This window comes from Puma concolor, chromosome B3 (genome assembly GCF_028749965.1).
Source record: "Puma concolor isolate L17-30 chromosome B3, mPumCon1.1.hap2, whole genome shotgun sequence".
Classification (NCBI taxonomy): Eukaryota; Metazoa; Chordata; class Mammalia; order Carnivora; family Felidae; genus Puma; species Puma concolor.
Window position 1 is genome coordinate 9,027,236 of NC_141672.1, and position 24,632 is coordinate 9,051,867.

Sequence of the window (24,632 nt, forward strand, 5' to 3'; positions counted from 1 at the left end):
CTGGAAAGAACTAGGTGAAGACTCACGCTTCCAAGTCTGAAAAAGAAAGTGGGTATCTTCAGAGAAGAAAACAATTTCTTCCAGGTCAGAATGTTTTTTACTTGTACTGGGAAACTGATTAATGTTCCACTGTGACATTTTTTGGTAGAGTGAATAAAGTGTTTAAAATACAGTATCAAGTGCACTTCCTCGATTTTTGGTTCCTTGAAAGGATTTCTAAAAGTTCTAAAGGAGAAGCACTGACTGCGGAATTAATGTTTCAACTGAGAATACACAGTATGGTCCGATCTCAAACATAAAACCAGGACGCCTCACCGCAACCACTTCCCCACAAAGAGGAAAGATCCTGTGAGGTCTCGCGGGGCACCTCTCTTTCTGACTTTAGTTGTGATGGTTAGAAGATCCATCCCTGGAGTCCTAACAGGTCTCCAGGAACCAACCGTGAAGACATTACAGTAACATTCATTCGTCCTACAGACAGCACACACTGGAAACTTCCTGCTCTGCAGGTACAGCATCTAAGAGGGGAAAAGCCTGGAGATGCTAACTTCAAAGGGAGGTCACCCTCCGAAAGGAGCCAAAAGGAATGCTTCTCTATGTAAAGCACACACTAAAACTGTTCTAAAATTGGGAATGTTGAACTATACTGTTAATATGTTTATACAACATTTAGCATATTTTGGCAATTTTGGATAGATTTCCCAATAATTCTACTGGGGGGCAAAATTAACTACCAGGCTTTGTTTACAGTTAATTGCCTGCGTGTTCAGGTTTAAATCTACACAGGCTAGCAACTGAACAACATTCTTCCTTATGTATTCTTGCGGCAGGGCTCAAGGGGAGAAAAATCTCTAAATACACCGAAAGGAATTTAGGATGACCGAAGTATAGCAGAAGTGTACTACAGTCATTAAAAAAATTCTTCATGGAAACATAAGAGAAAAATTCTTTTTAAAGCTCGGAGACCAGGTTTTCCTAGACAACAAAAGAAAAGTCAAGCCATAAAGAAAACTGATACATTTGACAAAATTTAAAACTCTCCACAGGTTAAAGAGAACATAAACAAACCCAAAAGACAAATGAAAACCATCTACAAAACATGACAAGAGGCTAATTTTCTTAGTATTTAAAGATTCCTTTCTAAGAAAAAAAAAAAAACAAAAAAAAAACACAAAAGCCCAACAGAAAAATGGACACATTGCGAATTTCTGGAGACAGAAATTCACAGGAAAGAAAGACAAAAGGCTTTCAGAAACACTCTTCTTATATTAGGGAAATTTCCAGATATGTACAAAGTAGAAAAGTGGTATAATGAACTCCCACGTCCATGTCACTCTGTTCAACAATTATCAACACACAGCCAACCTGCTTCTTCTGTATCCCCCATCCACTCGCCCCTCTAGACGGTTTTAAAGCAAACCCCACACATCAGATCATTTCATGTGCAAATTCTTCTAACAGGTACTTTTAAAAATACAGTCACTTAAATACCATCATCACATCTAACAAAATTAATAACCATCCCTTAATATCTTCTAGTAAGAACTGTTCAAAACTCCCCAACTGTCTTGAGAAATATCTCCTTATGGGGTGCCTGGGTGGCTCAGTCAGTTAAGCGCCTGACTCGGTTTCTGCTCAGGTCATGATCTTGGGGTTTGTGAGTTCGAGCCTCACATCGGGCTCCGTGCTGTCAGCACGGAGCCTGCTTGGGATTCTCTCTTTCCCTCTCTCTCTCTGCCCCTCCCCTGCTCACACTCTCTCTCAAAATAAACAAACATTAAAAAAAAAAAAAAAAAGAAATATCACCTTACAGCTGATTTTTTAGCTGCTGCCTCTGGCTGGTGTGTCTTTGAATCTTTTAAAGGACAAATGCCACCTCTCTCTTTTACTTCCCTAGTCGTTTGTCTTGTAAAATTTCCCATTTTGTGAATTTTGCTGATTGGGGCCCTTCAGTATCACTGAATGTGTTTCCTGTATTTTTTGTTACTGTTGTTGCACAAATTGTTCTACCATCTGGTGTCAGTGCCCCTCAGTGAAAGAACCCCAGAAACACATCTACAGTTAAACCAGCCAGGAGAGCACATTCCACACGGAGCACTAGGGTGTCTCTAAGAATGTTAAAAACAATCTACTATGGGATTTCGGCTTTGATTGGGTAATTTGGGGGAGGGTCTCAGGAAGCAGGAGTTTCCCTAAACTGGACGTCATTCTATGCATGGGTATTTCAATAAATCTTATCTCAGGGAGAGGAGGCTTAGAATGAAGATGAGGCTGTAACTGGTGAATAAGTGGCCATCACTCCTTCTGGTTAGTATTTTGTGGATGGCACAGAGACCTTGGCTTTGTGCTTGGTTCCGTTTTATCATAACCTGCATGAAACCCCGTCTGAGGTATTCTGTAAAACTGCTCACATTTAACTGGAGAACAACATGGCCTGTGAACGTCAGGCCAGCTTCTGAAGCCGGGGCCTGTGCTAAACCCCGTGCTAAACCCTGGAAGCCCTTCGAGTTGTGTGCCCTTCTGAAACAACCCCAACAGTCTGGGATATTTTCCCTGCTTTCTAACACAAGATGCTCCGGGGTCCTCATGCAAATTTTCTTGCCCCAAACCTAAAATCAATCACTTCTGCAGAGAGCCTGTCTCCTTTCAGTGGGAATGGATCAGGAACCAAAATCTGAGCTCTAGAATATTGACTGGCCCCTGGTTGTCATTATTTCCAGGTCCTCTGAGTGAACAAAGCTAGAATTCTTTTGACAGAGAAAACGCATCACAGGTTTATACTGATATTTCCTGTCCACATTTGGGAATTACATGGTTTTTTGCTTAACTTCTTTGACTTTGTTTGTCTCTATTCTCGTGTGTTAAAATTCTTAGTTCCAGACACTAACCTGAGTGTTTAACTGACACACATTTCTTCTCTTCTGAGTGTTCACGGTTTTGTAAAACATCCGCACCCCAAAACCAAACCACACGGGGCGTGCTCAGAAGTCTACCTTCCATCTCTGCCCCTTCCACGCCTTTCCCTCTGTGTGGTTGCTTTTGTTAGTTTTTAGTTTTCCCCTCCTTTTTTCTCTTGTAAACAAATAAAATACATTTATCTACATCACTGGCTTCTGAGGTTAATAGGTAAAAGATTATATACCCTGTTCTTCGCCATGATTTCTTTCACTGACACTACATCCTGCAGATCACAGCATATAGGCCCAGCTTCATTTATCAACAAAATACAAAGTAAAATTACAGTGACACTTTATGTATAATGAAAATCGCATTTTTAAGCTATCAGATTATCCAAACTCAAAGAGTTAGAAAATGCACTGGGTTGGTAGGAATACGAAAAAAAAAAGGCCCATCAGTTTAGCATTAGCTACCAAAATTGTAAAGGCACACGCCCTACGGCTGAGTAAGTCCACTTCTAGCAATTTGTCCTACAGGTATACTCACATCCTGTCAAATGTAGGTGACAATCAACCGAGAGAAAACCTCACTAAAGTGGAGTAGGGGGACAGAAGGAGGAGCCATACCACCCAACATCAATCACAGGAACAGGTGTCAATGACAGACCCGGCAGAAGAAGGGCCAACAGAAAAGGATCATCAATTACAGGCTCCAAGAGGGAAAGAAATACACTGCATCTCCCACAAGAAATAGATCACCCCTGCAGCTCAGTCGGTGATAAACCTCATCACCCTCAACTCTTGCTTCTCTCCAACGGACTTTCTCAAACAATCTCTCCCAACTTCCTCTTTCTTCGTAAAATAACGTTCCTCTCCTTTGTTTGTTGGACTAGCCTCTGGTTTTGCCACAGTTCGCTTGTCCCAAATTACAATGCCGTAATTCCTGAATGAATCCATTTTTGCTAGTAGAATAACTTGTTTTAAGGTTGACTTGTACATGGATATTCACTGCCACAAAATACAATAACAAAAGACTAGAGACATGCCTAATTTACATCAGAAGGGAACTTATCAGAAGGGATGTAATGACAGCATATCCATAGAATGAAGTCACATGCAATTTAAAAAAAGAGATAAACCCATATACATCACTATGGAACAGTCTCCAAAATATAGTTAAGTGAAAAACGTATGCTACGTATGCTTGAATAAATATGATTAGCACCCCCGGGGAGTTGTGCAACAAAGTACCATGTGTATATATAGCATATCACTGGTACAGTATACAATCAATTAGTAGCAAAAGTTACCTTTGTGATAGGAGGTTTAGTTTCCATCCTTTATCCTCTTATGTTGTCTAGATTTCTTATTGTGTGCATGTTATTTTTCAGTTAAAACATTTTTAAAGAATTCTTCATAAATAATAAAAGAGCTTGTATTAGATAAAATACCAAGTAGCTCTTTCCAGTGTTGTTACTTTGGAATCCACCTGCGCTCCTTTCCTTTAACAGAAGGATCCACCCAAGCAATCGCCTCATGTTAAAAACACAGCAGTGGACTATGAAGAAAAGGAACTCTGAATGCCCACCTCTGCAGACAAGACCGTACCTTTACGTTTTGCTGTAAAGACTGGGTCAGTCTTTAAAGAGCAATACAGTCTGAAAGACTATTAAATGAAAGCAAATATTGACATGAACTTCTTAACATGAATGTAATCACTTATTTTTGCCCAAATAATCCTAAATGAGTACAAATGTATGCGACTGAATCCATACCAGGAAGAATAAATCAAGCATTAGTAACAGCTCTTACACATGAATGAACTAACATATAACAACAGCTACCCTCACTATTAAGCACCTATATGGCAGGCTCTATGTTGGCTAATTTAAACACATTATCTCTAACTCTAAGAATAACCATAAAACCTAGGTGGCATCATATTGACTTCATATAACACAACCAGGAATAAGAGAAGTTGAACCATTTGTCCATGGCTTTCGTAACCAGTTAAGTTAGCAGGACCAAGATTCAAAAGACATGTATGGAAAATACAGTTTCTGCAAAAATAAATGCCTTTTTGTTATTTACTACAAGCATTAAAAGAGAGCACATACTGCATAACCAATCATTTGTGAAACAAGAAGTCTTAAGGTGGTAAAATATTTGTTTTAATACTGCAATATAATACTATCACAAATGCCATTAAAACAGTATTAAAGGGACACCTGGGTGGCTCAGTTGGTTACGCATCTGACTCTTGATTTCGACTCAGGTCCCCATGTCAGGCTCTGCACTGATACTCATGGAGCCTGTGTGGGATTCTCCGTCTCCCTCTCTCTCTGTCCCTCCATCACTCGCGTGAACACACGCGCTCACACAAGCTCTGTCTCTCAAAATAAATAAACATTTTTAAAAAACAGCATTAAAGATAAAACAGAAATATATTCACATGTTACTATAAATACACAGCCTAACTGTCGAATAAAAAGAATGACTTCCAAAGACCAAAAGGACAAAAAAAGAAATAAGTCACTGATGTAAAGATCTCCATAAAGAAGGTTTTAGCTGTCTTTTCTAGTGTAAAATATTGATACAAATTTAGGGGAAAATGATACAATAAGCCACTGCAGGATATTTGAAAAAATAGTTAATAATTACATATAAAAACCGTGTACTTGATGAGACTATCTTCAGGTGCCGTATAAAACCCCAAACATTCTGAAGTTAGTTTCTTCTGCAATCTCAGCATGTGAATGACGGCAGTGTTACCATTCCTTACTAAAATGGTCTAGACAAAATCAACTACTCCGAAATCTAATTTTGCCTACAATGCAAAGGAAAGTCAAGTGAAAGTTTCAACACTGAGTGGTGTTAACAGCACTAGACTCTACAACTTTGCCCACATTTCACAGCACTGTGACACTATATTACCATTAATTGCATATATGTCACTCTCTTTTGACATATTTTGTGAGAATCTGGAACTTAGCGACCCTGTCTAACCCTGGTATCCCAGGTCTAACATGAATCTGTCACTTGATGAGAAACCAACAGATTTTTCTTAGAACGGGCTGATTTAAAGCCATGAACCAGGTCTACCTGCTGTGAACGTGGACATGCTCCAACTTATCCAGGTCTTTTTTCCTCACCTGTAAAATGACTGGGATTAAAATCTCAGGCAGGTGTTTTACCTACTGATTTCTAGGGAAAGAAGCCTGCCTCATTTTAGAACCAGTATGAACTATAAAGGATCTATTCCAATGATCAGGAGATGTGCATTTTCCAGCCTAAGGTATTCCATACGTAGGTTGCCAAGGGAAGCTGTTGCCAAGAGAACGCAAAAGGCCTGAAAACCCTCTTAACCCCTTCGCCTAACTACAAGAAAGGATGAATGGTCCCCAAACAAAAATGAAAGAAAAACAAAGGAGAGAAGACCAGGGCCAAAAATGTTTCTGCTTGAAAATAAATGAAACTGAACGTTAAGAGGCTAATGAACTCTAAATAATAAAAAGACAACCCAATTTAAAAATGGGCAAAGGATTTAGGAAGACCTTTCACCAAAACCGATGGAGAAATGGCCAACAGCACAAGAAAGTGCTTGACCTCATTAGTCATTAGGGAAATAAAAATCAAAAGTACAATGCGACACCACTTCACAGTCCCTAAGGGACAAACAAACAAAAAAAAACAACAGCGAGTACTGGTGAGGATCTGGAGACTGTGAACTCTCATCCAACGCTAGTGAAAATGTAAAATGGCGCATCCAACTCTGGAAAATAATTGGGCAGTTCTTCAAAAAGTTAAACGTCAAGTTACCTTACGACACAGCAATTCTACTCATAGGTACATACTTAAGAGCAATAAAAGCATACGTTCACACAAAAACTCGTACATAAATGTTCACAGCAGTATTCACAATAGTCAAAAAATGGAAACAACTCCGATGTCCTTCGACAGATGAATGGATACACAAATGTGGGCTATCCATACAACAGGATATCATTCAGCAACAGGAAGAAAGAAAACACCGATGCCTGCTACAACATGGATGGACCTCGAACACACCGTACCAGGTGAAAGAAGCCTGTTACAAAAGAGCCCATATTTTACAATCCCCATTGTGTAAGATTTCCAGAATACGTCAATTTATAGAGACAAAAGCAGACTAGAGGTTTCTTAGGGCTGTGGGGGGTGAAGAGAGAAAAGACAGCGACTGCTCATGGGCGGGAGGTTTGCTTTAAGGCCGATGAAAACATTGTACAGTCAGATTATGGTGACAGCTGCAATCCTGTGGAGATGCTAAAAACCACTGAACAATGCTCCTGAAATGAGTGAATCCGATATTTGAACCAGATCTCAATAAAGGCGTCTTAAAAAGTTAACCACAAGGGGGAGGTTAAGCGTCCGACTCTTGATTTCGGCTCAGGTCGTGATCTCGCGGTTCGTGAGTTCGAGCCCAGCATCGGGCTCTGCACTGGCGGCAGAGACTGCTTGGGATTCTCTCCCCCTCTCTCTGCTCCTCCCCTGAGAGCATGCACGTGCACGCACGCTCTCTGTCTCTCTCGAAATAAATAAATAAACTCAAAAAAAAGTTAATAAAAAAAAATGTCAGTGAGAAGAAAAATGTGGGATCAAGGATAATAAAGGAAGGAATAGCTATACGAGAGTTACAGTGTTCCGTGGAAACAAAACTATACCTTCTGAAAGAAGGCTAGAGGTCACCCTAAAGCAGGCCTCTAAGAACACAAAGGAACCAGCAAACGACAGATTTCCTGTTATGTCATCTGGGTGGTTCCTGACGACTCTACTTAGGGCACAATTATAGGTGCGTAAACCTGATATTCAAAGGTATACCACTTTCCTGGAGCACATCTGCAAGATGGGAGGAGACTCTGTCGAGATTAGAACTCACTGGTCATGAACAACTTCTGCTGATTCATGAAACTCTACACTGTATCTGTGACTCAGAAGTTCAAGTAGGCAACCGCAGTAAGGGACAAACGCAAGGAATAATATATGCAAATGGCTTTCAAAAATGGAACTGGTGTCCTGAACCATGGCTTACTAAAACAATAATGAGTTCCTGGCAGGGGACAAAGCATACCAAGAAGATCAGAAGACCAAGTTGGGGCAGTGACTTGCCAATGTGATAAAAAAAAAAAAAATCTACCTTTCATCAGTAGCTTAGATGAAGATCTAAATAGCATGCTCATCATAACTGGTGAGAGCATAAAGCTGAGACATATAATGACTACTTTAGAATCCAGATCTAAGAAGAGTCTAACAAGCCTAAATAAAACTGTAACACTAGATAGAATGATCTAACAAACCACAGTCAGACTGAAAATCAAAACACAGTTCATTCAAGTCCTTCCTTTTACAGATGAAGCTGAGGCCAGAGGGTTTAATAACAAGCCCAAGTTCAGAAGGTTCATGAAAAATAGGTTAAGGCTGGATATACAGGAACCCTAACTCCCAGCTTGTGTTCACCTCACCCAATGCTATCCTCTACTACTTGTATGGATAACCATATATGGGGGTGGATATGGATAACCATATCCCGTATTCCGTATGGATAACCATATACAGAAGCAGAATCTTGACCTCTCTACCTCACAGCACACAAAAATCAATTCCTGGAGACTCAGACCTAAATATGAAAGGTAAAATAATAAAGCCAGTAGAAGACAACATAAAAAACAATCTTCATGACCGTGGAGTAGCAAAAGCTTCTTAAACAGGTCACAAAAGACACTAATCATAAATGAAAATATTGGTAAGATGTAATTAAAATTTAGAATTTCAGTTCATCAAAAGACACATTACAAGAGTGAAACGGCAAGTCACAGGACAAGAAGAGATTTTTACAATTCATATACTGCACACAGGATTCATATCCAGAATATATACAGACTCCAATATTCCAATAAGAAGAAAACAACCCAATTTGTCAAAAATGGGCAAAAGACTTGAACAGGCACTCTGCTACATGGGATAATCAAATAAGTAACAAGTGTATGAAAAGATGTTTAAATCATTTATCAAGGAAATGCCAATTAAAATCACACTGATAACTTGTACACAACCACAGAATGGTTAAAGAAAATTCCAAATGGTTTTTTCTTTTAATTTTTTTTTTTTAATGGTCATTTACGTTTGAGAAAGAGAGACAGCGTGCAAGCAGGGGAGCGGCAAAGAGAGGGAGACACAGAATATGAAGCAGACTCCAGGCTCTAAGCCGTCAGCACAGAGCCCGATGCAGGGCTCACACTCATGAGCCGTGAGATCATGACCTGAGCCAAAGTTGGACACTCAACCAACTAAGCCATCCAGGTGCCCCCTCAAAATTCTAAATGTTTAACTGACAGTCCAAGTAGAGGCAAGACTGCAGAGCAACTAGATCTCACACACCTTGTTAGCTGAGGGTATAAAATGGTACAACCACTTTGGAAAACTGGCACCATCTATCTATCAAAGCTGCCGACACACACACTCTGACCAACAATTCTGCTCTCATATGTATGCTCAACTAAAATGAATATATATGTGAACCAAAAGATATGAACAAGAATGATTACAACAGCATTAGTCGTAACTGCTCCCAAGTAGACACTACTCAAATCCATTTACAATAAAATTGTGGTATACAATTTGTGATGGTTTTTAGAAATGGTCACAAATTTTGACACCTCTCCAGAAAGACGTGAGGTCAATGTTCCCTACTCTTGAATTCAGGCAGGCTCGTATCTATTTCAACCAACAGTATAGCAGAAGTGACATTATGTGACTTTCAAGGATAAGTCATTCTCTGGAAGCATCTTCTGGGAACCCAGCCAACATGCTGTGAAAACCCAAGACCTAGTGGAGAATCCTACACTTAGGTCCCCTGCTGTGGTCCATAATCCCAGATGATTGTCTTTAAGACATCCCAGTCGAGGCACCATATATGTGAGTGAAGGATCCTCTAAATGATTCTAAACCCCAGCCACTGTAGAACAGGGACAAGCTATGCCCACCAAATTCCTAACCCACAAAACCCATGAGCCAATAAAATGGTTGCTGTTTTACCCCACTAAGGCTGGAGTAGTGTGTTATACAGTAATTAATAACCAAAACTAATGTGTTACGCAGTAACAGATAAGCAGAACAACAGACCTATTAAAAAAACAAACTATATGCAACAATCTTGATGAACCTCAGACACAGTGCTAAATTTAGAAAGCTTGGTAAAAAGGACTAATGTATAAGGCATAATATATAGGGTATAATTTCATTTACCAGGCAAAACTAAGCTATAGTTATAGAAGTCAGAATAGTGGTTACCCTGGGTGGGAGTAATTACTGGAAAGGGGCACAAGAGGGGCATCTAGAACGCTGGAAGAGCGACTGTCTTGCTCTTGGTGATGGTAATTTTAGTGTGTTCACTTTGTTAAAAAAAAAAAAAAAATCAATGAGCTAGATCCTTAATATTTGTGCTCTTTTTCAGTATGTGTATTATACTTCAGAAAAAAAACAACTTTTTTTTTTTTAATTAGTAGAAGTTGGTAACTCAAATAGACACAAAAATGTGAAGGACACATGAAAGATGACACCGTTTTTCAGGCATAAGTGACCAGGTAGTCCCATTAACTGAACAGTAAAATGATGGGGCAAACACACATGAGCAGGGAAAGCAGACCGTGTCCTACTCAGTTCACGTCCAAGGATCTACCTCAGTACTTCTCACAGTCACTCCAGCTTCCAAGACTCTCCTCTCATTTCCATCCTGCCTTCTGCCCACCCCTCCCTTGGTCTCCTTTTTTCCTTCCCATCTCCCAGATGCCTCTTAATGTTGGGGTTCCCCGGGCTTCCATCTTCAATCCTCTTTTCAATCTGCATTTGCACACATGCACACACACATGCACACACACAGCCATTTCTCCTGTATCTTCAATCTCAGTTGATGGCATCATCACCTACTTGTTCTAACGGAAAGGTCAGAGTCAACCACAAATTAAGACTGCAGTTAGCTAAATCCCATGAAAAGAAATTTAACAGGATAAGCCCAAGCTCCCATGTTGGACCGCAAAACTAATGCCTGAGTTTGAAAAAGATAAAACTTAGACACAACAAGCTTAGATACAGTAGTGTATGATGTAATCAGCAAAGCTATTAGAGCTGATAATAAGAATACAGTATGTAGAAGAAGAAAGGCACTATTCTTCCCTATACTTATGGAAGAAAAATGCTATATCCAAAGCACTACAATCCTAATTCAATCCTAAACACTACAGCTTGAAAATGGAATTAAATCAAAGGAAAGCCACCAATATGGTAAAAGGACATGAAATCATGCCTTATAAGGAATAGCTAATGAAGTCAAGAAGACTGAGGACCATCTTTGAGTATTCCAGAGGACATTATATAGAAGAGAGATTCAGCTTGTTCTAAGTGTCTCCAAAAGACAGAAAATGGGGTAGTAGAAATAATAAAGACGACTTCCATTCAATATAAGAAAAAACTTGCTAACAGTCAAAACTTTATTAAAAACAGGATAGGCTGTCTCTAGAGCAGTGATTCTCAACCTGGGATGATTTTTGTCCTCATAGCCAGGGATGCTGCTGAACATCCTACAATTCAGAGAACCCCCTCTCCCAACCAAGAATGACCCCTCTAAAATGTCACTAGTCCCACCTGCTCAGGCGGTGGTGAGTTCCCAGTCACTGGAAGCATTCTATTATAGACCAGACAATATGCTAATATCCAATACATGACTTTCTTTCTTTTTTTGTTTTAACGTTTATTTTATTTTTGAGACAGAGAGAGACAGAGCATGAACGGGGGAGGGTCAGAGAGAGAGGGAGACACAGAATCTGAAACAGGCTCCAGGCTCTGAGCTGTCAGCAGAGTCCAACAGGGGGGCTCAAACTCACAGACTGTGAGATCATGACCTGAGCTGAAGTCAGACACTTAACCGACTGAGCCACCCAGGCGCCCCCCAATACATGACTTTCAAAAGTGGTGGGAGATGAGCTGAAAAAAGATGTCCTGTTTCCAATAATTCTCCAGAGAAAAATACCCTCAAGCATATTAAAGCAACAATGATGGCAGTGATGATGATAAATGTTTACTGAGCACTTACTGTGGGCCAGACACTATACTGAGTAATTCAGATCCACATCTCACAGTTCATTCTCACAGCCACCCTGAGATAGGTATTATTTAACTTGATGTGATGGCAAAATTAGGCTGCCCTAATGTCACACAGCGGTTCATATTTGAACTCAGATCTCTCTACCTGACTTCTATTACATACATCGTGGTCCAAAGTACAAACATTAAACGGCTTTCAAAGCTTTTGTACTCCACAAAACAAATGGATAAGCACATATTCTAGAATTGGGACAATATCTGATCAGGTCTGTACTCACTGCAAACCTAGCTGCCTAGAAGAAAGAGGAAAGGATTATCTGAAGTAGGCCTGTGATGAAGGAGAGAACAATTATCCTGATTGTCCCCAATTGCCTACTTCTGTAAGAGCCAAGAAGCTCTTATATACCCATGGAATCTCAGTCAGAAGCTGAAATTAATGATGACATCCCTTTATCCATAGGCGTGAAAGCTCAGGATGGACAGACGTTTGAACATCCCCGACTGGGAATCCTGCCCTTAACAAATACACTAGATGCAGATACATGGTTTCTTGGCTGCCTACACTCACGCCCATCTGGCAGGATGGCAGTGTGCCTGCTCACATGTTGGTCAAACTGTCACTAGGGCATAGGTGCCAAGCAATGATAGTTTTAAATGGGCAGCTTGCATAGCACTGTAAGAGCCTGCTCTTCTGCAGAAGAAGAAGGAAAAAAAAAAAAAAAAAAAAAAAACACTCCGTAATGATACTGAAGGGTTGCAATCACAAATGAAACATTCTTGGTCAATCTCAACATTTCAGTGGGAAAAAGATCTAGACTAGTGGAAAAGAATCTGACCAAAGAAATTCAATCAAACAGGAAAGGTACTTTGAAGACAAATAAACAGTTGGGCTAAAGCTTCTCACGCTGCCAATCTTTGATTAACACACGTCATGGTGATCTCTTAGGCAGAAAATCCTTGCTCAAGAAGTCCTCCTTGTTTTAAAAAATGGAATGGCATGCTTTTGCCATGTTCTAAGTAAGAAAGCAGAAATGCATTGATATTTAGCAGTCTGTCTGACATGAAAGAAGTTCTATTTGTTAGGTGATTATTTTTTAAATGACATAAGTCTAATCGGTAGCCACGATAATCTTTTAAATATCCAAAAGAAAGCAGAAACCAAGAGATTCCCACAGATGGGGGGGAGGGGGGGAGTATGAATTTGTTAAGAGAAAGAAATCAAGAAATGAAGTGGGCGCTAAGAAGACAAAAACTGAGTAATTTAGGTCACAAGTTAATAAATTATGACGCATGGCCCGTCCCTGGCACTTCCCCTGACTAAAGCAAGATGTTCCCAAAGCACATGCAGGTTCCTATTCCGTCCTTACAGATCGTTTGGATCACTTGCATGAAGCATCTAATGCTCTTCTTGTCTGGAAGTTCTTCCAGATTCTGGCCCAAGCCTAACCCCTAATGCTGCAATGGGAATCACTGTTCCTCATTGGTGCTCAGTAATTTTCAAGAGCTGGCCCTCCTTCTCTGCACAGTTCTTCACATACAAGCATCAGGACAACTGACCGAAAAACCCGAGTCTCTCCTGTGCCACGATAAAGTCAATGCCATTAACTTGCCTCATTGGACCAATTTATTAACTCCTTATGCATTCACATTTCAGTTGCTCATGTCTTGGACCGTTAAGCTTGATAAGAAACATCAACAATGAGTCAACAGAAACTACTCCTCTTGGGGCGCCTGGGTCGCTCGGTCAGTTACATATCTGACTCTTGATTTCCGCTCACGTCATGATCTCACGGTCTGTGGGTTCGAGCACCGCTTTGGGCCCTATGCTGACAATGCAGAGCCTGCTTGGGATTCTCTCTCTCCCTCTCTCTGTGCCTTCCCCCCTCCACTCTCTCTCTCAAAATAAATAAACAAACATTAAAAAAAGAAAAGAAAGGAAAAGAAACTACTCTTCGTCCCACATGTAAAGTGTACTAAAAGTAGCATTAAGAGTTTGGAAGTCCGGCAGAGTTCTCTGTGCCCATCACTGAAGACAGCGGCAAAAGTCTGAAATCTACCATGATTCTTCTAGGAAATACTAGGGACTTAATATTCTGACATTTCACCATTTTTTGAGCTTTCCAGTAGGCATCTGTAACACGAAGCGCTAAGTTTAGGGCCATGGTTATACCCTGTTCATCCTGCAAACCTTGTCACTGCTACATAGGGCCTACAACAACCTCTCCAAATGCCATTTCTATCATATAATTTTCCTGCTCAAGAACCTGCAGCAGCAAATGAAACTGTTCATGAACTCTATAATCTAGCCAAGAGCTTTCCACACTCCTGAAGCAACTAGCCTTACTTTATCCTCCTCCTCCCCTTCACACGCCTGCTCCCTAAAACAGCCAGTTCTTAATTTTCTAGGACTTGCCTTTGCTTATGCCATTCTCTAAAACATGTGCCCACTTCCTCTCAGATCTATACATACTTTTTTTTTTAATTTTTTAATGTTTTGTTTTTGTTCTTTTTTGAGACAGAGAGAGACAGAGCACAAGCAGGGGAGGGGCAGAGAGAGAGGGAGACGCAGAATCCGAAGCAGGCTCCGGGCTCTGAGCTGTCAGCACAGAGCCCGACATGGGGCTCGAGCCCACAAACCGTGAGATCATGACCTGAGCCAAAGTCGGACACTTAACCGACTGAGCCACCCAGGAGCCCCATACATACTTTTTTCAAGACTCAAGCCATATCATACTTTCCTAAACCTATATTAATTTTCACACTTCACTGCTCACTCACTTCCTACCTTCATTTTGATATGCAACTTACAGTGTGGCCAATTGATTTTTTATGAAGTTAAAATATGATTCAACTGAGCAAGGGTAGTCTTTTCAACAAACGGTTTTGGAAAAGTTGGAAATCCACAGGCAAAAGGAAAAGAAAAAGATACAAGACCTAAACTTCATATCCTGTGCCGAAATTAACCCAAAATGGATCACAGATCTAAACGTAAGGCATAAAATTATAAGTATCCTTCTGACCTAGGAGTAGATAGAGTTCTGACACATGCATGACACCAAAAACACAATCCATATGTCAGTAAGTTGGACTTCTTCAAATTAAAGACCTTGGGGCCACAAAGACACTAGTGTCACAGACAGAAAGACAAGCCACAGGCTGAGAGAATATGTTTACGAATCACGTATCTGGCAAAGCACTTGTATCCAGAATATACAAAGGACGCTCTGAACTCAACAAGAAGGAAATACACAATCCAGCCACAAAATGGGCAAAAGGTAGGAACAGACGAGTCACCAAAGAAGATAGAAGAATGTTCACCACTCGCCACCAGGGAGCTGCAAACTGAAGCCATGACGAGATACCTCCTGCACACCTACTGTCGCGGCTAACATAAGAACTACTGCCAACGCCAAACGCCGGCAGGAAGGTGGCGTAGCCGCACCTCCCACAGTGACAACAGCGATGGAAAACCGGCCCTTGGCAGTTTCTTCAGGGAAACATACACTTACCACATGACCCAACGTTCACACTCCTGGGCACTTATCCTAGAAGAACAGAAACTCCTATTCACACTAAAACCTGTACGTGAATACAGGCTTCCGGCCACGGAAAGAGTAAGTCACAGGAATAAATGGCACAGGGTCAGGAATATAGTCAATAATGTAACAGAGATGTATCCGCAGATGGGAGCTACACACCTTGATACACCTGAAACGAAAGTGTGTCAACTATGCTCAAATCAAGGAAAAGAAGAAAACCTGAACAGGCACGTTCCTAGCAGCTTTGTGTGTCAAAGACAAACACTAGAAACAATCCACGTGTCCTTCACTGGGTTAATGGTTACATGAAATGTGGTCCAGCCCATACGGTAGACAAGCAGAGTACTATATCAAAACTAGGAAATTTACCATGTTAATGCCATATTATTGGTTTACCATCAATACCATGTTAGTAATCAAGCTACTTATTCAAATTTCAGTTTTTACAGCCTTTTTACGCATGTACGCACAGTCCTAGAACATCTTATCATTTGTAAAGATTTGTGCAACCATCAGGAAACAGAATGGTCACTACATAGAAACTCCTCTGTCCTACCCCTTTGTAGTTACACCACCCCCGCCCCCGCCCTAACCCCACAGACACTGATCTGGTCCCCATTTCTACAATTTTATCATTTCAAGAATGCTATATAAACAACTTCACACCCTCACACAGACCTTTGAGATTGGCTTTTTTCACTCAGTACCAGGCCCATAAGCCCCACCCAAATTGTTACATGCAGATAATCTTGTTTCTCCTTATTATGAGTGGTGTTCCATTATATGGCTAGACCACATTTTATTTAACCATATTTACCCACTGAAGATGGATGGGGTTGTTTTCAGGCTGGGGCTATTACAAACAAGGCTGTTACAAACATTCATGTACAGGTCTTTGTATGAATACGTTTTCATATATACCCAAGAGTACAACTGTTAAGCATCCATTTAGCTCTTTAAGAAACTGCCGAAACAGGAGTACCTGGGTGGCTCAGTCGGTTGAGCAGTTTGGCTCAGGTTATGATCCCTGGGTTGTGGGATTAAGCCCCACCTCAGGCTCCGTGCTGAGCATCTCTCTCCCCTTACCCCTCTCCACTGCTCGTGCTCCTAAGATAAAAATAACAGGGGCATGTGGGTGGCTCAGTCTGTTGGGCATCTGACTTCGGCTCAGGTCATGACCTCACAGTTCTCGAGTTCGAGCCCAGCATCAGGCTTCACGCTACCAATGCCGCAGAGCCTGCTTGGGAGTCTCTCTCTCTCTGCCCGTCCCCAACTCACTCATGTGCATGCTCTCTCTCTCTCTCTCTCTCTTTCTCTCAAAAGAAACAAACTGTAAAAAATTAAAACAAAAGTTCTCTGAAGGCCTGAAAAACCAGTAAGATTAAGCCTCTTAAATGTTATAACCTGAGCTTAGTTTTTAAGAAACTAGTTTTTAAAACGTTTATCTGGATTCCCAAAGACTTTTTCTTATTATCTCTAATAAAGAATTTATACTTAGATATGATCTCTTTGTTGATATCTGTTGCCTTATTATATAGTAAACTGCAATAAGAAGTGAAAAGATGCAATAATGCCAACAATAAGTTTCTGTTTCTATGGATTCCAGACATAGCTTATAGAAACTAAAGGTTTAACAGCACTTTCCAGCTCTCAGTATTGTGATATGTGATCACAGTGCATTTATACATAGTATCATCAAACAATGGCATTTGTTCAGCTGTTACTTGGCAAAACTGGAGAAAGCAATTAATCTGAAATAAAGCTGTAGTTATCTTGGCTAGAAGATTTCTAACTTCCTGATTTTTAAAAATTTTAAGTATAACTGACAATTAAATGGATAATGGAGTCTCTTTTGGGTTCTTGAAACAAGGAGTTAGCTGTGGACCAGGCATCCACATGCAAACAGCAGCACGACAGCCGGTCTGCAAAGACATGAAATAAATGCACAGAAAGAACCAGAACACCCCCAAGAGTGGGGAACAGGGGTGCTGCCCTTGTTCCTAATGACTTTCCAGTTCCTCAGTCCCTCGTGGGACCAACTGGATAGTGAGGTCCATAAGAAAATGTGTCCTTCCAATAAAGTATGCTATTTGTTTAAAAAGTGTATGACAGAGCACTCCTAAATCTCCAGCTAATAACCGTGCAATTATATGACTCCACCTACTACAACATCCCTCTTAATGTATATGAGTTTTTTGACAATAGCATCTTCCTGTGTGTACATGTTTAATGTTCATCCTAAGTATCGGTCAGTTTGTACTGGATCCAAGTTTTCAAATCCTAGAGTACTGGTTCCCATCCAATGGGCCAGAAACCCATAGAGAGACAGCAGTTATTGCAAAGAATCATCAAAATTCAGGTATTTACATGAAGACTAAAGAAATAATATGACTCACACTGTGTTTTTCCAAGTTAACCAAGATGCTGTGGCTAATAAAATTCTTAGTCAATCTACTGGAGAATGCCACTATAAGGTAGTTTCTTGCTATTAGTATTTATTGATGAGTATTAAAAATCGAAGTCTTAGTAGGAGGCAAGGGCACACCTAAGCCCTCTCTGGGCTCTCCAGAGAGCATTCCTTTCTGAAAGGGCTGCCCATAGGTCACCCAGGACAAGAGTAGCAGACTGCGTCGTTTGAGGGCAGAGATGTGAGACAACACCGGGAGAGGCGGGGCAGGAGCAATTAGGAAAGCACATGAAATGACTCCAAAACAGCAACTTCAAAATGCCAGGTAGTTAAGGGTATTCAGGAGCCAAAGTGGGGAAAGATTAAAGAGCACAGCCCTCTTCACTTACAAGGCCAAGTAGGAACATATTCTCAGGAATTTCGGTCAAAGGGGCCAAACGCATCCTAGACTACAAACATATCCTACCTACTCTGTCGGGTGCTCTGTCAGGATTCTATCACCTTTCTAAATTAATCTTGTGCCCTTATTAAAAATTCCATCTTTTCTAAATTTTATCTACAAACACTACAACTGCAAGAACACACTGTACCTAGCACACTTCCTGACATCTACAAGTCAGGCACAGTATCCTGTGAATAAAGGAGTCCGTTTCTGTTCACCCTGAAAAATAACCTCGGCAAACACAGAAAATAGCCTACCAGCCCGAAAAATGTCCTCCAGTCCTATTCAGTTACCAACCCATTCTCATAACCCATCAAGACCAATCTTCATGAAAGCCTCGCCTACACACACAGAGGCAGCACTTAATTTCCCTTAGGTTGGCTGCCTGATCCATGGAGATACCAGCATTTGCACATCCGCATAAATTCAGGACTCATCCTTCATTTGGTAGAAGGTAAATGTTAAAGCTTTGCTTCATTTCCAGGAAGTTTTCTTTTTCAAATCAAAAATCCTTTCAAAATTTTATCTTGCAAATCAAAATTCTATTCGTTGTACACTGTATCTTATTTGGGAGAACGTCAAGGCAAAAATATATAGTTGTCAAAATAAGAATCTTATTTTTTTCTTTTCCAGACATGTAAGACATTCACTTACATATTTACCATTATCTCACATTAGTTCTCAACTACAAAAAAAAAAAAAAAGGGGACATATTTAACAAATTTTAGGGTCTGTCAACATTTTGAATGCACTGCTCTTCTTATATATACACTTGCATCCTGGAACAAAACTTAGCCTAAGCTTTCCATAGAACCACTTCCTGGGCACTTACTAGCTTACTATATGCCAGATTCTATGTTTGACACACTACTCCATTACCGCATTTGTTTAACATACACCCTCTCATAATTTTTGCAGTACTAAACATAAGAAGAAGCCATTACGCTATAAACCTAACATCTGTACTCGATATTAGTACTAAATTTACAGTGATACCTAATACCAGTTTTTTTTGTTATTAAATTCAAGTTGCTTTACTGTTTAAAAAACACAATCAGGGGGCGCCTGGGTGGCTCAGTCGGTTGAGCGTCCGACTTCGGCTCAGGTCACCATCTCGCGGTCCGTGAGTTCCAGCCCCGCGTCGGGCTCTGGGCTGATGGCTCAGAGCCTGGAGCCTGCTTCTGATTCTGTGTCTCCCTCTCTCTCTGCCCCTCCCCCGTTCATGCTCTGTCTCAAAAATAAATAAATGTTAAAAAAAAATTTTAAACAATAAAAACACAATCAGATCAGCAATGTTGAGGTAGGTGCACAGTGAATACCATCTGGGATCGTTTCAGCAGAGAAAGCTATTATTAAATGACTACTTAAGTAACATTCCCTTCTATGGGTAAATGAACATAACCTTATCTACCCAGAAATTTAATTCTAATTACTACATATCATTTTCAACAGCATAATCTAAAATGATTGTGTAAAGAACCCTTGCTTCCCTCTGAAATGGCTTCAAAATTGTAGGCTACATTCTCCCCAAAGACCTGCTCAGCGTGTCATTAAAAGGTGTCTCGATTCTGATCTCCGAAAAATAAATGGTGACATTTTCCCCCCTCTTGTGAATTCGGACTCAACAGATAGGCAATTCCAGTTAGAAAGAAAGAGACAGAGAAGGAAGCAGGGAAGGAGGGAGAGGAAGAAGGGAGGGAGGGAGAGGAAGAAGGGAGGGAGGGAGAGGAAAGAAAAAGCATTAATGAGGCTCTTAAACAGTTCCCAAAAACTGCCACCTCTACTGGGGTGGTATTTCCAAATTGTTCCAAGAAAGGGAGGTGGGGGAGGGAAAGGAAGAGTCGATACGCAGAAAAACAATAACGAGTGACTCGACAGAAAAGAAGTTAGAAACATGGATGGTCTCAACAGGAATCGAGCGTCCCCCTCTCTCGGGCTCCCAACCCAATGACTCTGCAGCTGTTCCTCGAATCACCTACATCACCGAAGAGTTTAGAGACCAGAGCCACAAACTATTTCGGCGCTGGGAAAAACTATTCGCTGCCTCGAATGAAGTTGCATCAGTAAAGGGTGTCACTGTGGCGCCCAGGGACAGAGAACAGAGAAGGAACTGTCAGAGGAATACGAAAATCCCTTACAAAACGACCCAGGGAGTCCACCGCCTTGCACCATGCCCTCCAGGGCAAGCTTTTACCGGGCCTCACCCGGACACGGACAGATTAGTAAGGGGACAGCCCCACACCCTAAGGTTCCCGGGCCTGGAGTGCTATCCTGGGGGGGGGGGGGGGGCAGTCTCCTTTTCCACTCTCAGTTCCTAAGTCAAACGTCACCTCCTCTGGATGCCCTCCTTCACCCCCATCACTCTGGCCTACTACAATCGCCTGTCCTCGTTTCAAGGGAACTTTTCAGGGTCTGCAAACTGTAGTGTCTGCTTTTTATTCGGTGTTTCCTCTCCAGAATGTGAACTTCACGATGCCAGAAGGACCTCGTCGGTCCTTGCTAGCACGCGACCCCCGGCCCTGACACCGGGCCCGGAGCGCCCAGGACGCGAGGCACGTCCGGCCGCGCGAGAACGTGCAGCTAGGCCTGGGGTGCCGGCTTGGCAGGTGCAGGAAACCCCGGCGGCAGCTGGGCCTGAGGGAGGCAGGCAGGAAGGGACGCCCGCGCGGCGCCGCCCGAGGTCACGGCTGTCCGGCCGCCCCGCGCCGGCCCGGCCCCCGACCGCCCCTCTGCGGCCCCCCACTCGGCGCCGGCGCTCGCGGCCCGCGGCCTCCCTACCCCGAGCCGTAGACGCGTTGCCTTCTGCACTGTACGAACTTCCCGCCGCTTTCGCCGACTTGCAACTCCTCTGCGGCGCCGGCCCCGTCACACCCTGCAGTATGGAGCCTTCCCATTGGCTCGGGGCGAGCGGCAGAGGCGGGGCAGCCGCGGAGCAGGGCGGAGCCCGCGGTGGCCCGCACCGCCTCCCCAGGCATGCCGGGAGCTGTGGGCCGGCCCTTCCGCTGCATGCTGGGAAATGAAGTCTTTCCCAGGCACTGTGCGATCCGGGTCCTTCTGCCCTCCTGGGCTTCCGGGAAGGGTGGTTTCCTGCGTTCGAGTCGGTCCTGATCCGATGATGTGCTCTTCGGTGTTGTTGAAACCGAAATAAATATTGTTCGCACTGTTCGCAGTAACTTGTTTATTAAACAAGTGTGTTGACAAAGGGTTGGATGTAAAAGAAGCGCTGTAGTCCCGTTAGCTGTGGGTCTCCTCTGCCTCCTGGCACTTGCCTTCTGCCACCTTCTGAGCCACCACCCAGGAAGACTGGTCCCCTGGCAGCGTGGTTCAGTGTACTCTGGCCTGGGTCTGAGAGCAAACAGCCCGGAGTGCAAACCCTAGCTCTTTCACTTTGTAGATTTGTGACCTAAGGCAAGTTATAACCCCTGTGAGTCTTGCGAGCTGTTTGTCGGGATTAAATAAAATAATCCATAGACAGTGCTTTTCACACAGTAGGTGCTCAGTAAATAGTAGATAGTATTAATATTATTCTGCCCACTGATTGTCATACATCTAAATCCTATCTTTCAAAGCCTACTTCAATGTCTACCCAACCTCTGTAGCGTCTCCTCTATAATTCTCTTAGGCCATGGTTTCCTTTGTATTCACAGTAAATTGTCTAAGCCTCCATCACCCCTGGGGCTGTAAGCTTACTGCGACTGAAACAATGTTCTAGCTCAAAATCACCAAAGCCATAGGCAGACGGGTATTGGTGAGGAGGGTCGTTGGTGAAGATAGGTATTCCCCTGGATTCTTCTTGGCAAGGTCACCTCCAGTAAACTGGGTCCCTCAGCTGAAGGTCACTGCTCTCTGGCCCTCCCCTCCAACTTGCAAAGATAGCTCCTTCCCTTTGTGCCTCAGATCTGCAAATAATAACACCACGATGAACATTTGTCAGCAAAGAGGTCTCATGATTCACACGTCTCATGGGTGTGGAATTCGCCAGCAAGACAACGTGTCCAGAATCCATTGAGAAAAAGACACTCTGCACACACACAGGCACGCACACTCACATGTGCACAACGAGGACTTGGAACAGGATTTAACTGTCACATGGTGACTGTGTTTCCCCAACCTTACTATATGTGTATGGAAGAACTGTCCCTACTGGGTTGACAATCGGCTGGCCTTAAAGCACAATTAAGTCAGCAGCAGTGCATGGAGGATTCCAAGGTGAGAATGGAATATATTTATTCTTGAGCTCATGGTTACATCACCCTCAGTTGGGTGGCTTACTGTTAAATGCTACTTAAATGTAGCTGTGTTCCAAGGCAGTTGCCAAGCCTCCCACACCGTCCACACATGCTGAGATGTCCTACCAATGGAGAGCATGGCAGGAGACCAGTCCATGCTGCCGTCACAGAGACAGCATGTCTCTGTGAAATGTTGTAGATGGGAATACACCCCTGGGACATAGGAGACTCTCAACGAATTTGATGAGTTGATAGCTTGGTATTAAGATCAGGGGTGCCTGGGTGGCTCAGCCAATTAAACATCGGACTTGGGTTCAGGTGATGATCTCGTGGTTCGTGAGTTCAAGCCCCGCGTCAGGCTCTGTGCTGACAGCTTGGAGTCTGGAGCCTGCTTCAGTTTCTGTCTCCGTCTCTCTGCCCCTCCCCTGCTTGTGCTTTCTCTCTCTCTCTCTCTCTCTCTCTCTCAAGTATAAAATAAAACATAAAAATTAAAAAAAAAAAAGATCAGGGATGTGTAGAAAGTTGACCAGTGAGAAATTGCTATGGCCAGGTTTTAAAACTTAAGAACTGAAGCAGAGAGAGGGCACCTGGGTGGCTCAGTCTGTTGAGCATCCGACTTCAGCTCAGGTCATGTTTTCACAGTTCATGAGTTTGAGCCCTACATCGGGCTTGCTACTGTCCACCTGTCAGCACAGGTCCCACTCCAGATCTTCTATCCCCCTCTGTCTGCTCCTCCTCCCCCACTTATGCTCTCCCCAAAACATAAATAAATATTTTTAAAAAGATTTTAAAAAGAATTGAACTAGACAGGAAAGGTCCATGAATATAGCCCTGCCATATATGCAAAAACACCTACAGTTCAAACAAATGTTTACTGAGCACTTACTCTGAGTCAGGGAATAAATAAGCTAACCTCTGGGAACTCTGGGGATTCTGGTTTAATTAATGCTTAAGGAGCCTCTATCACATATTAGGCACTGTGCTTTTTCACGTACATTATTTCAATTCTTAAGGAGGAAAAAAATATCTCAAAGAGTTTAACTTATTCCAGGCCCCCTGAATCTACTAAGTACTGTTTTAACTGCCCCTTTATGCATAGGCCCAGAACATTAGGAAACTTCTAATAAAGAAATATTTTCAGTTCAGGAGTAGAGTACAAGAGGCTATCATAGTCAGCTAATGGGATTCCTGGCTAGAAGAACATCACAGATAAAGCAGGGTGACCCATGAGCGGGTTCAGCTCAATGAATAAAAATTTTCCAACTTTCTAGCAAGGGCAGACCAGCCAAAAAATCTATGCATTGGATCAGTATTGATTTGCCAGATAGTCAGGCCCCAGATTGCCCTTTTTTACTTCCAGGAGCCCCCCCCCCCCCAGCTCTGGTAACCCTAGCACAAAGGCACAGTAACAATAGAATAGGGCACTTGGAGGAATACAGAGAATGTTGGTATTGGCTACACCATGGTGGAAAAGGTCTGTGAAGTTCAAACAAATATAATAATCACCAAGAGGCAACATTGCCCTGGCAGGCTGCCCAGCACTCGCTGGTTCTGCTCATCAGTCAGTTCATGAGTCCTAGTCCTTGTTGTTTTCATCCACAGAATGGGAATAATCACCCTGGACCAACCAGTTCTCTGCCTTCTTAGGCTGTTGGGAAGGAGACAAGGTAATGTCTAAGAGGGCTTTGATCTAGCTAGAACAAAGCTGCTAGGGTGTCATTACTCAATGTAGGCAACCTAACAACAATCCAAGGAAATATTACCTCCTGGGAGGAAGAAAGAGGGAGAGTAGGGAAGAGTAGAATGTGTACAACAGTCTTCTGACTACCTTGCCCCTGGTTTTGATGCCTTATTTCATCCCAGGTGCCCAGAGCCATTGTTTCCATTTTAGCAAGGACTTTTGAGCATCTACCATGTGCCAGGCAGTGTCCTTACTAAATTTATAATCTAGTGGGGAACCCAGACATGTCTACAAATTCTAGT

General features: G+C 42.4%; 1 protein-coding gene across 5 annotated transcripts in view; it reads right to left on the minus strand.

The window, feature by feature from the left end:
- VRK1 (VRK serine/threonine kinase 1) overlaps positions 1-21,333 on the minus strand; it is a 76,974-nt gene extending 55,641 nt beyond the window's left edge. For all 5 annotated transcript variants that reach the window (XM_086708850.1, XM_086708849.1, XM_086708848.1 and 2 more), the window contains exon 1: positions 21,199-21,333. The gene's annotated coding sequence lies outside the window, so the exon portion shown is untranslated. The remainder of the gene's footprint in view (positions 1-21,198) is intronic.
- Between the last annotated feature and the right edge of the window lie 3,299 nt (positions 21,334-24,632).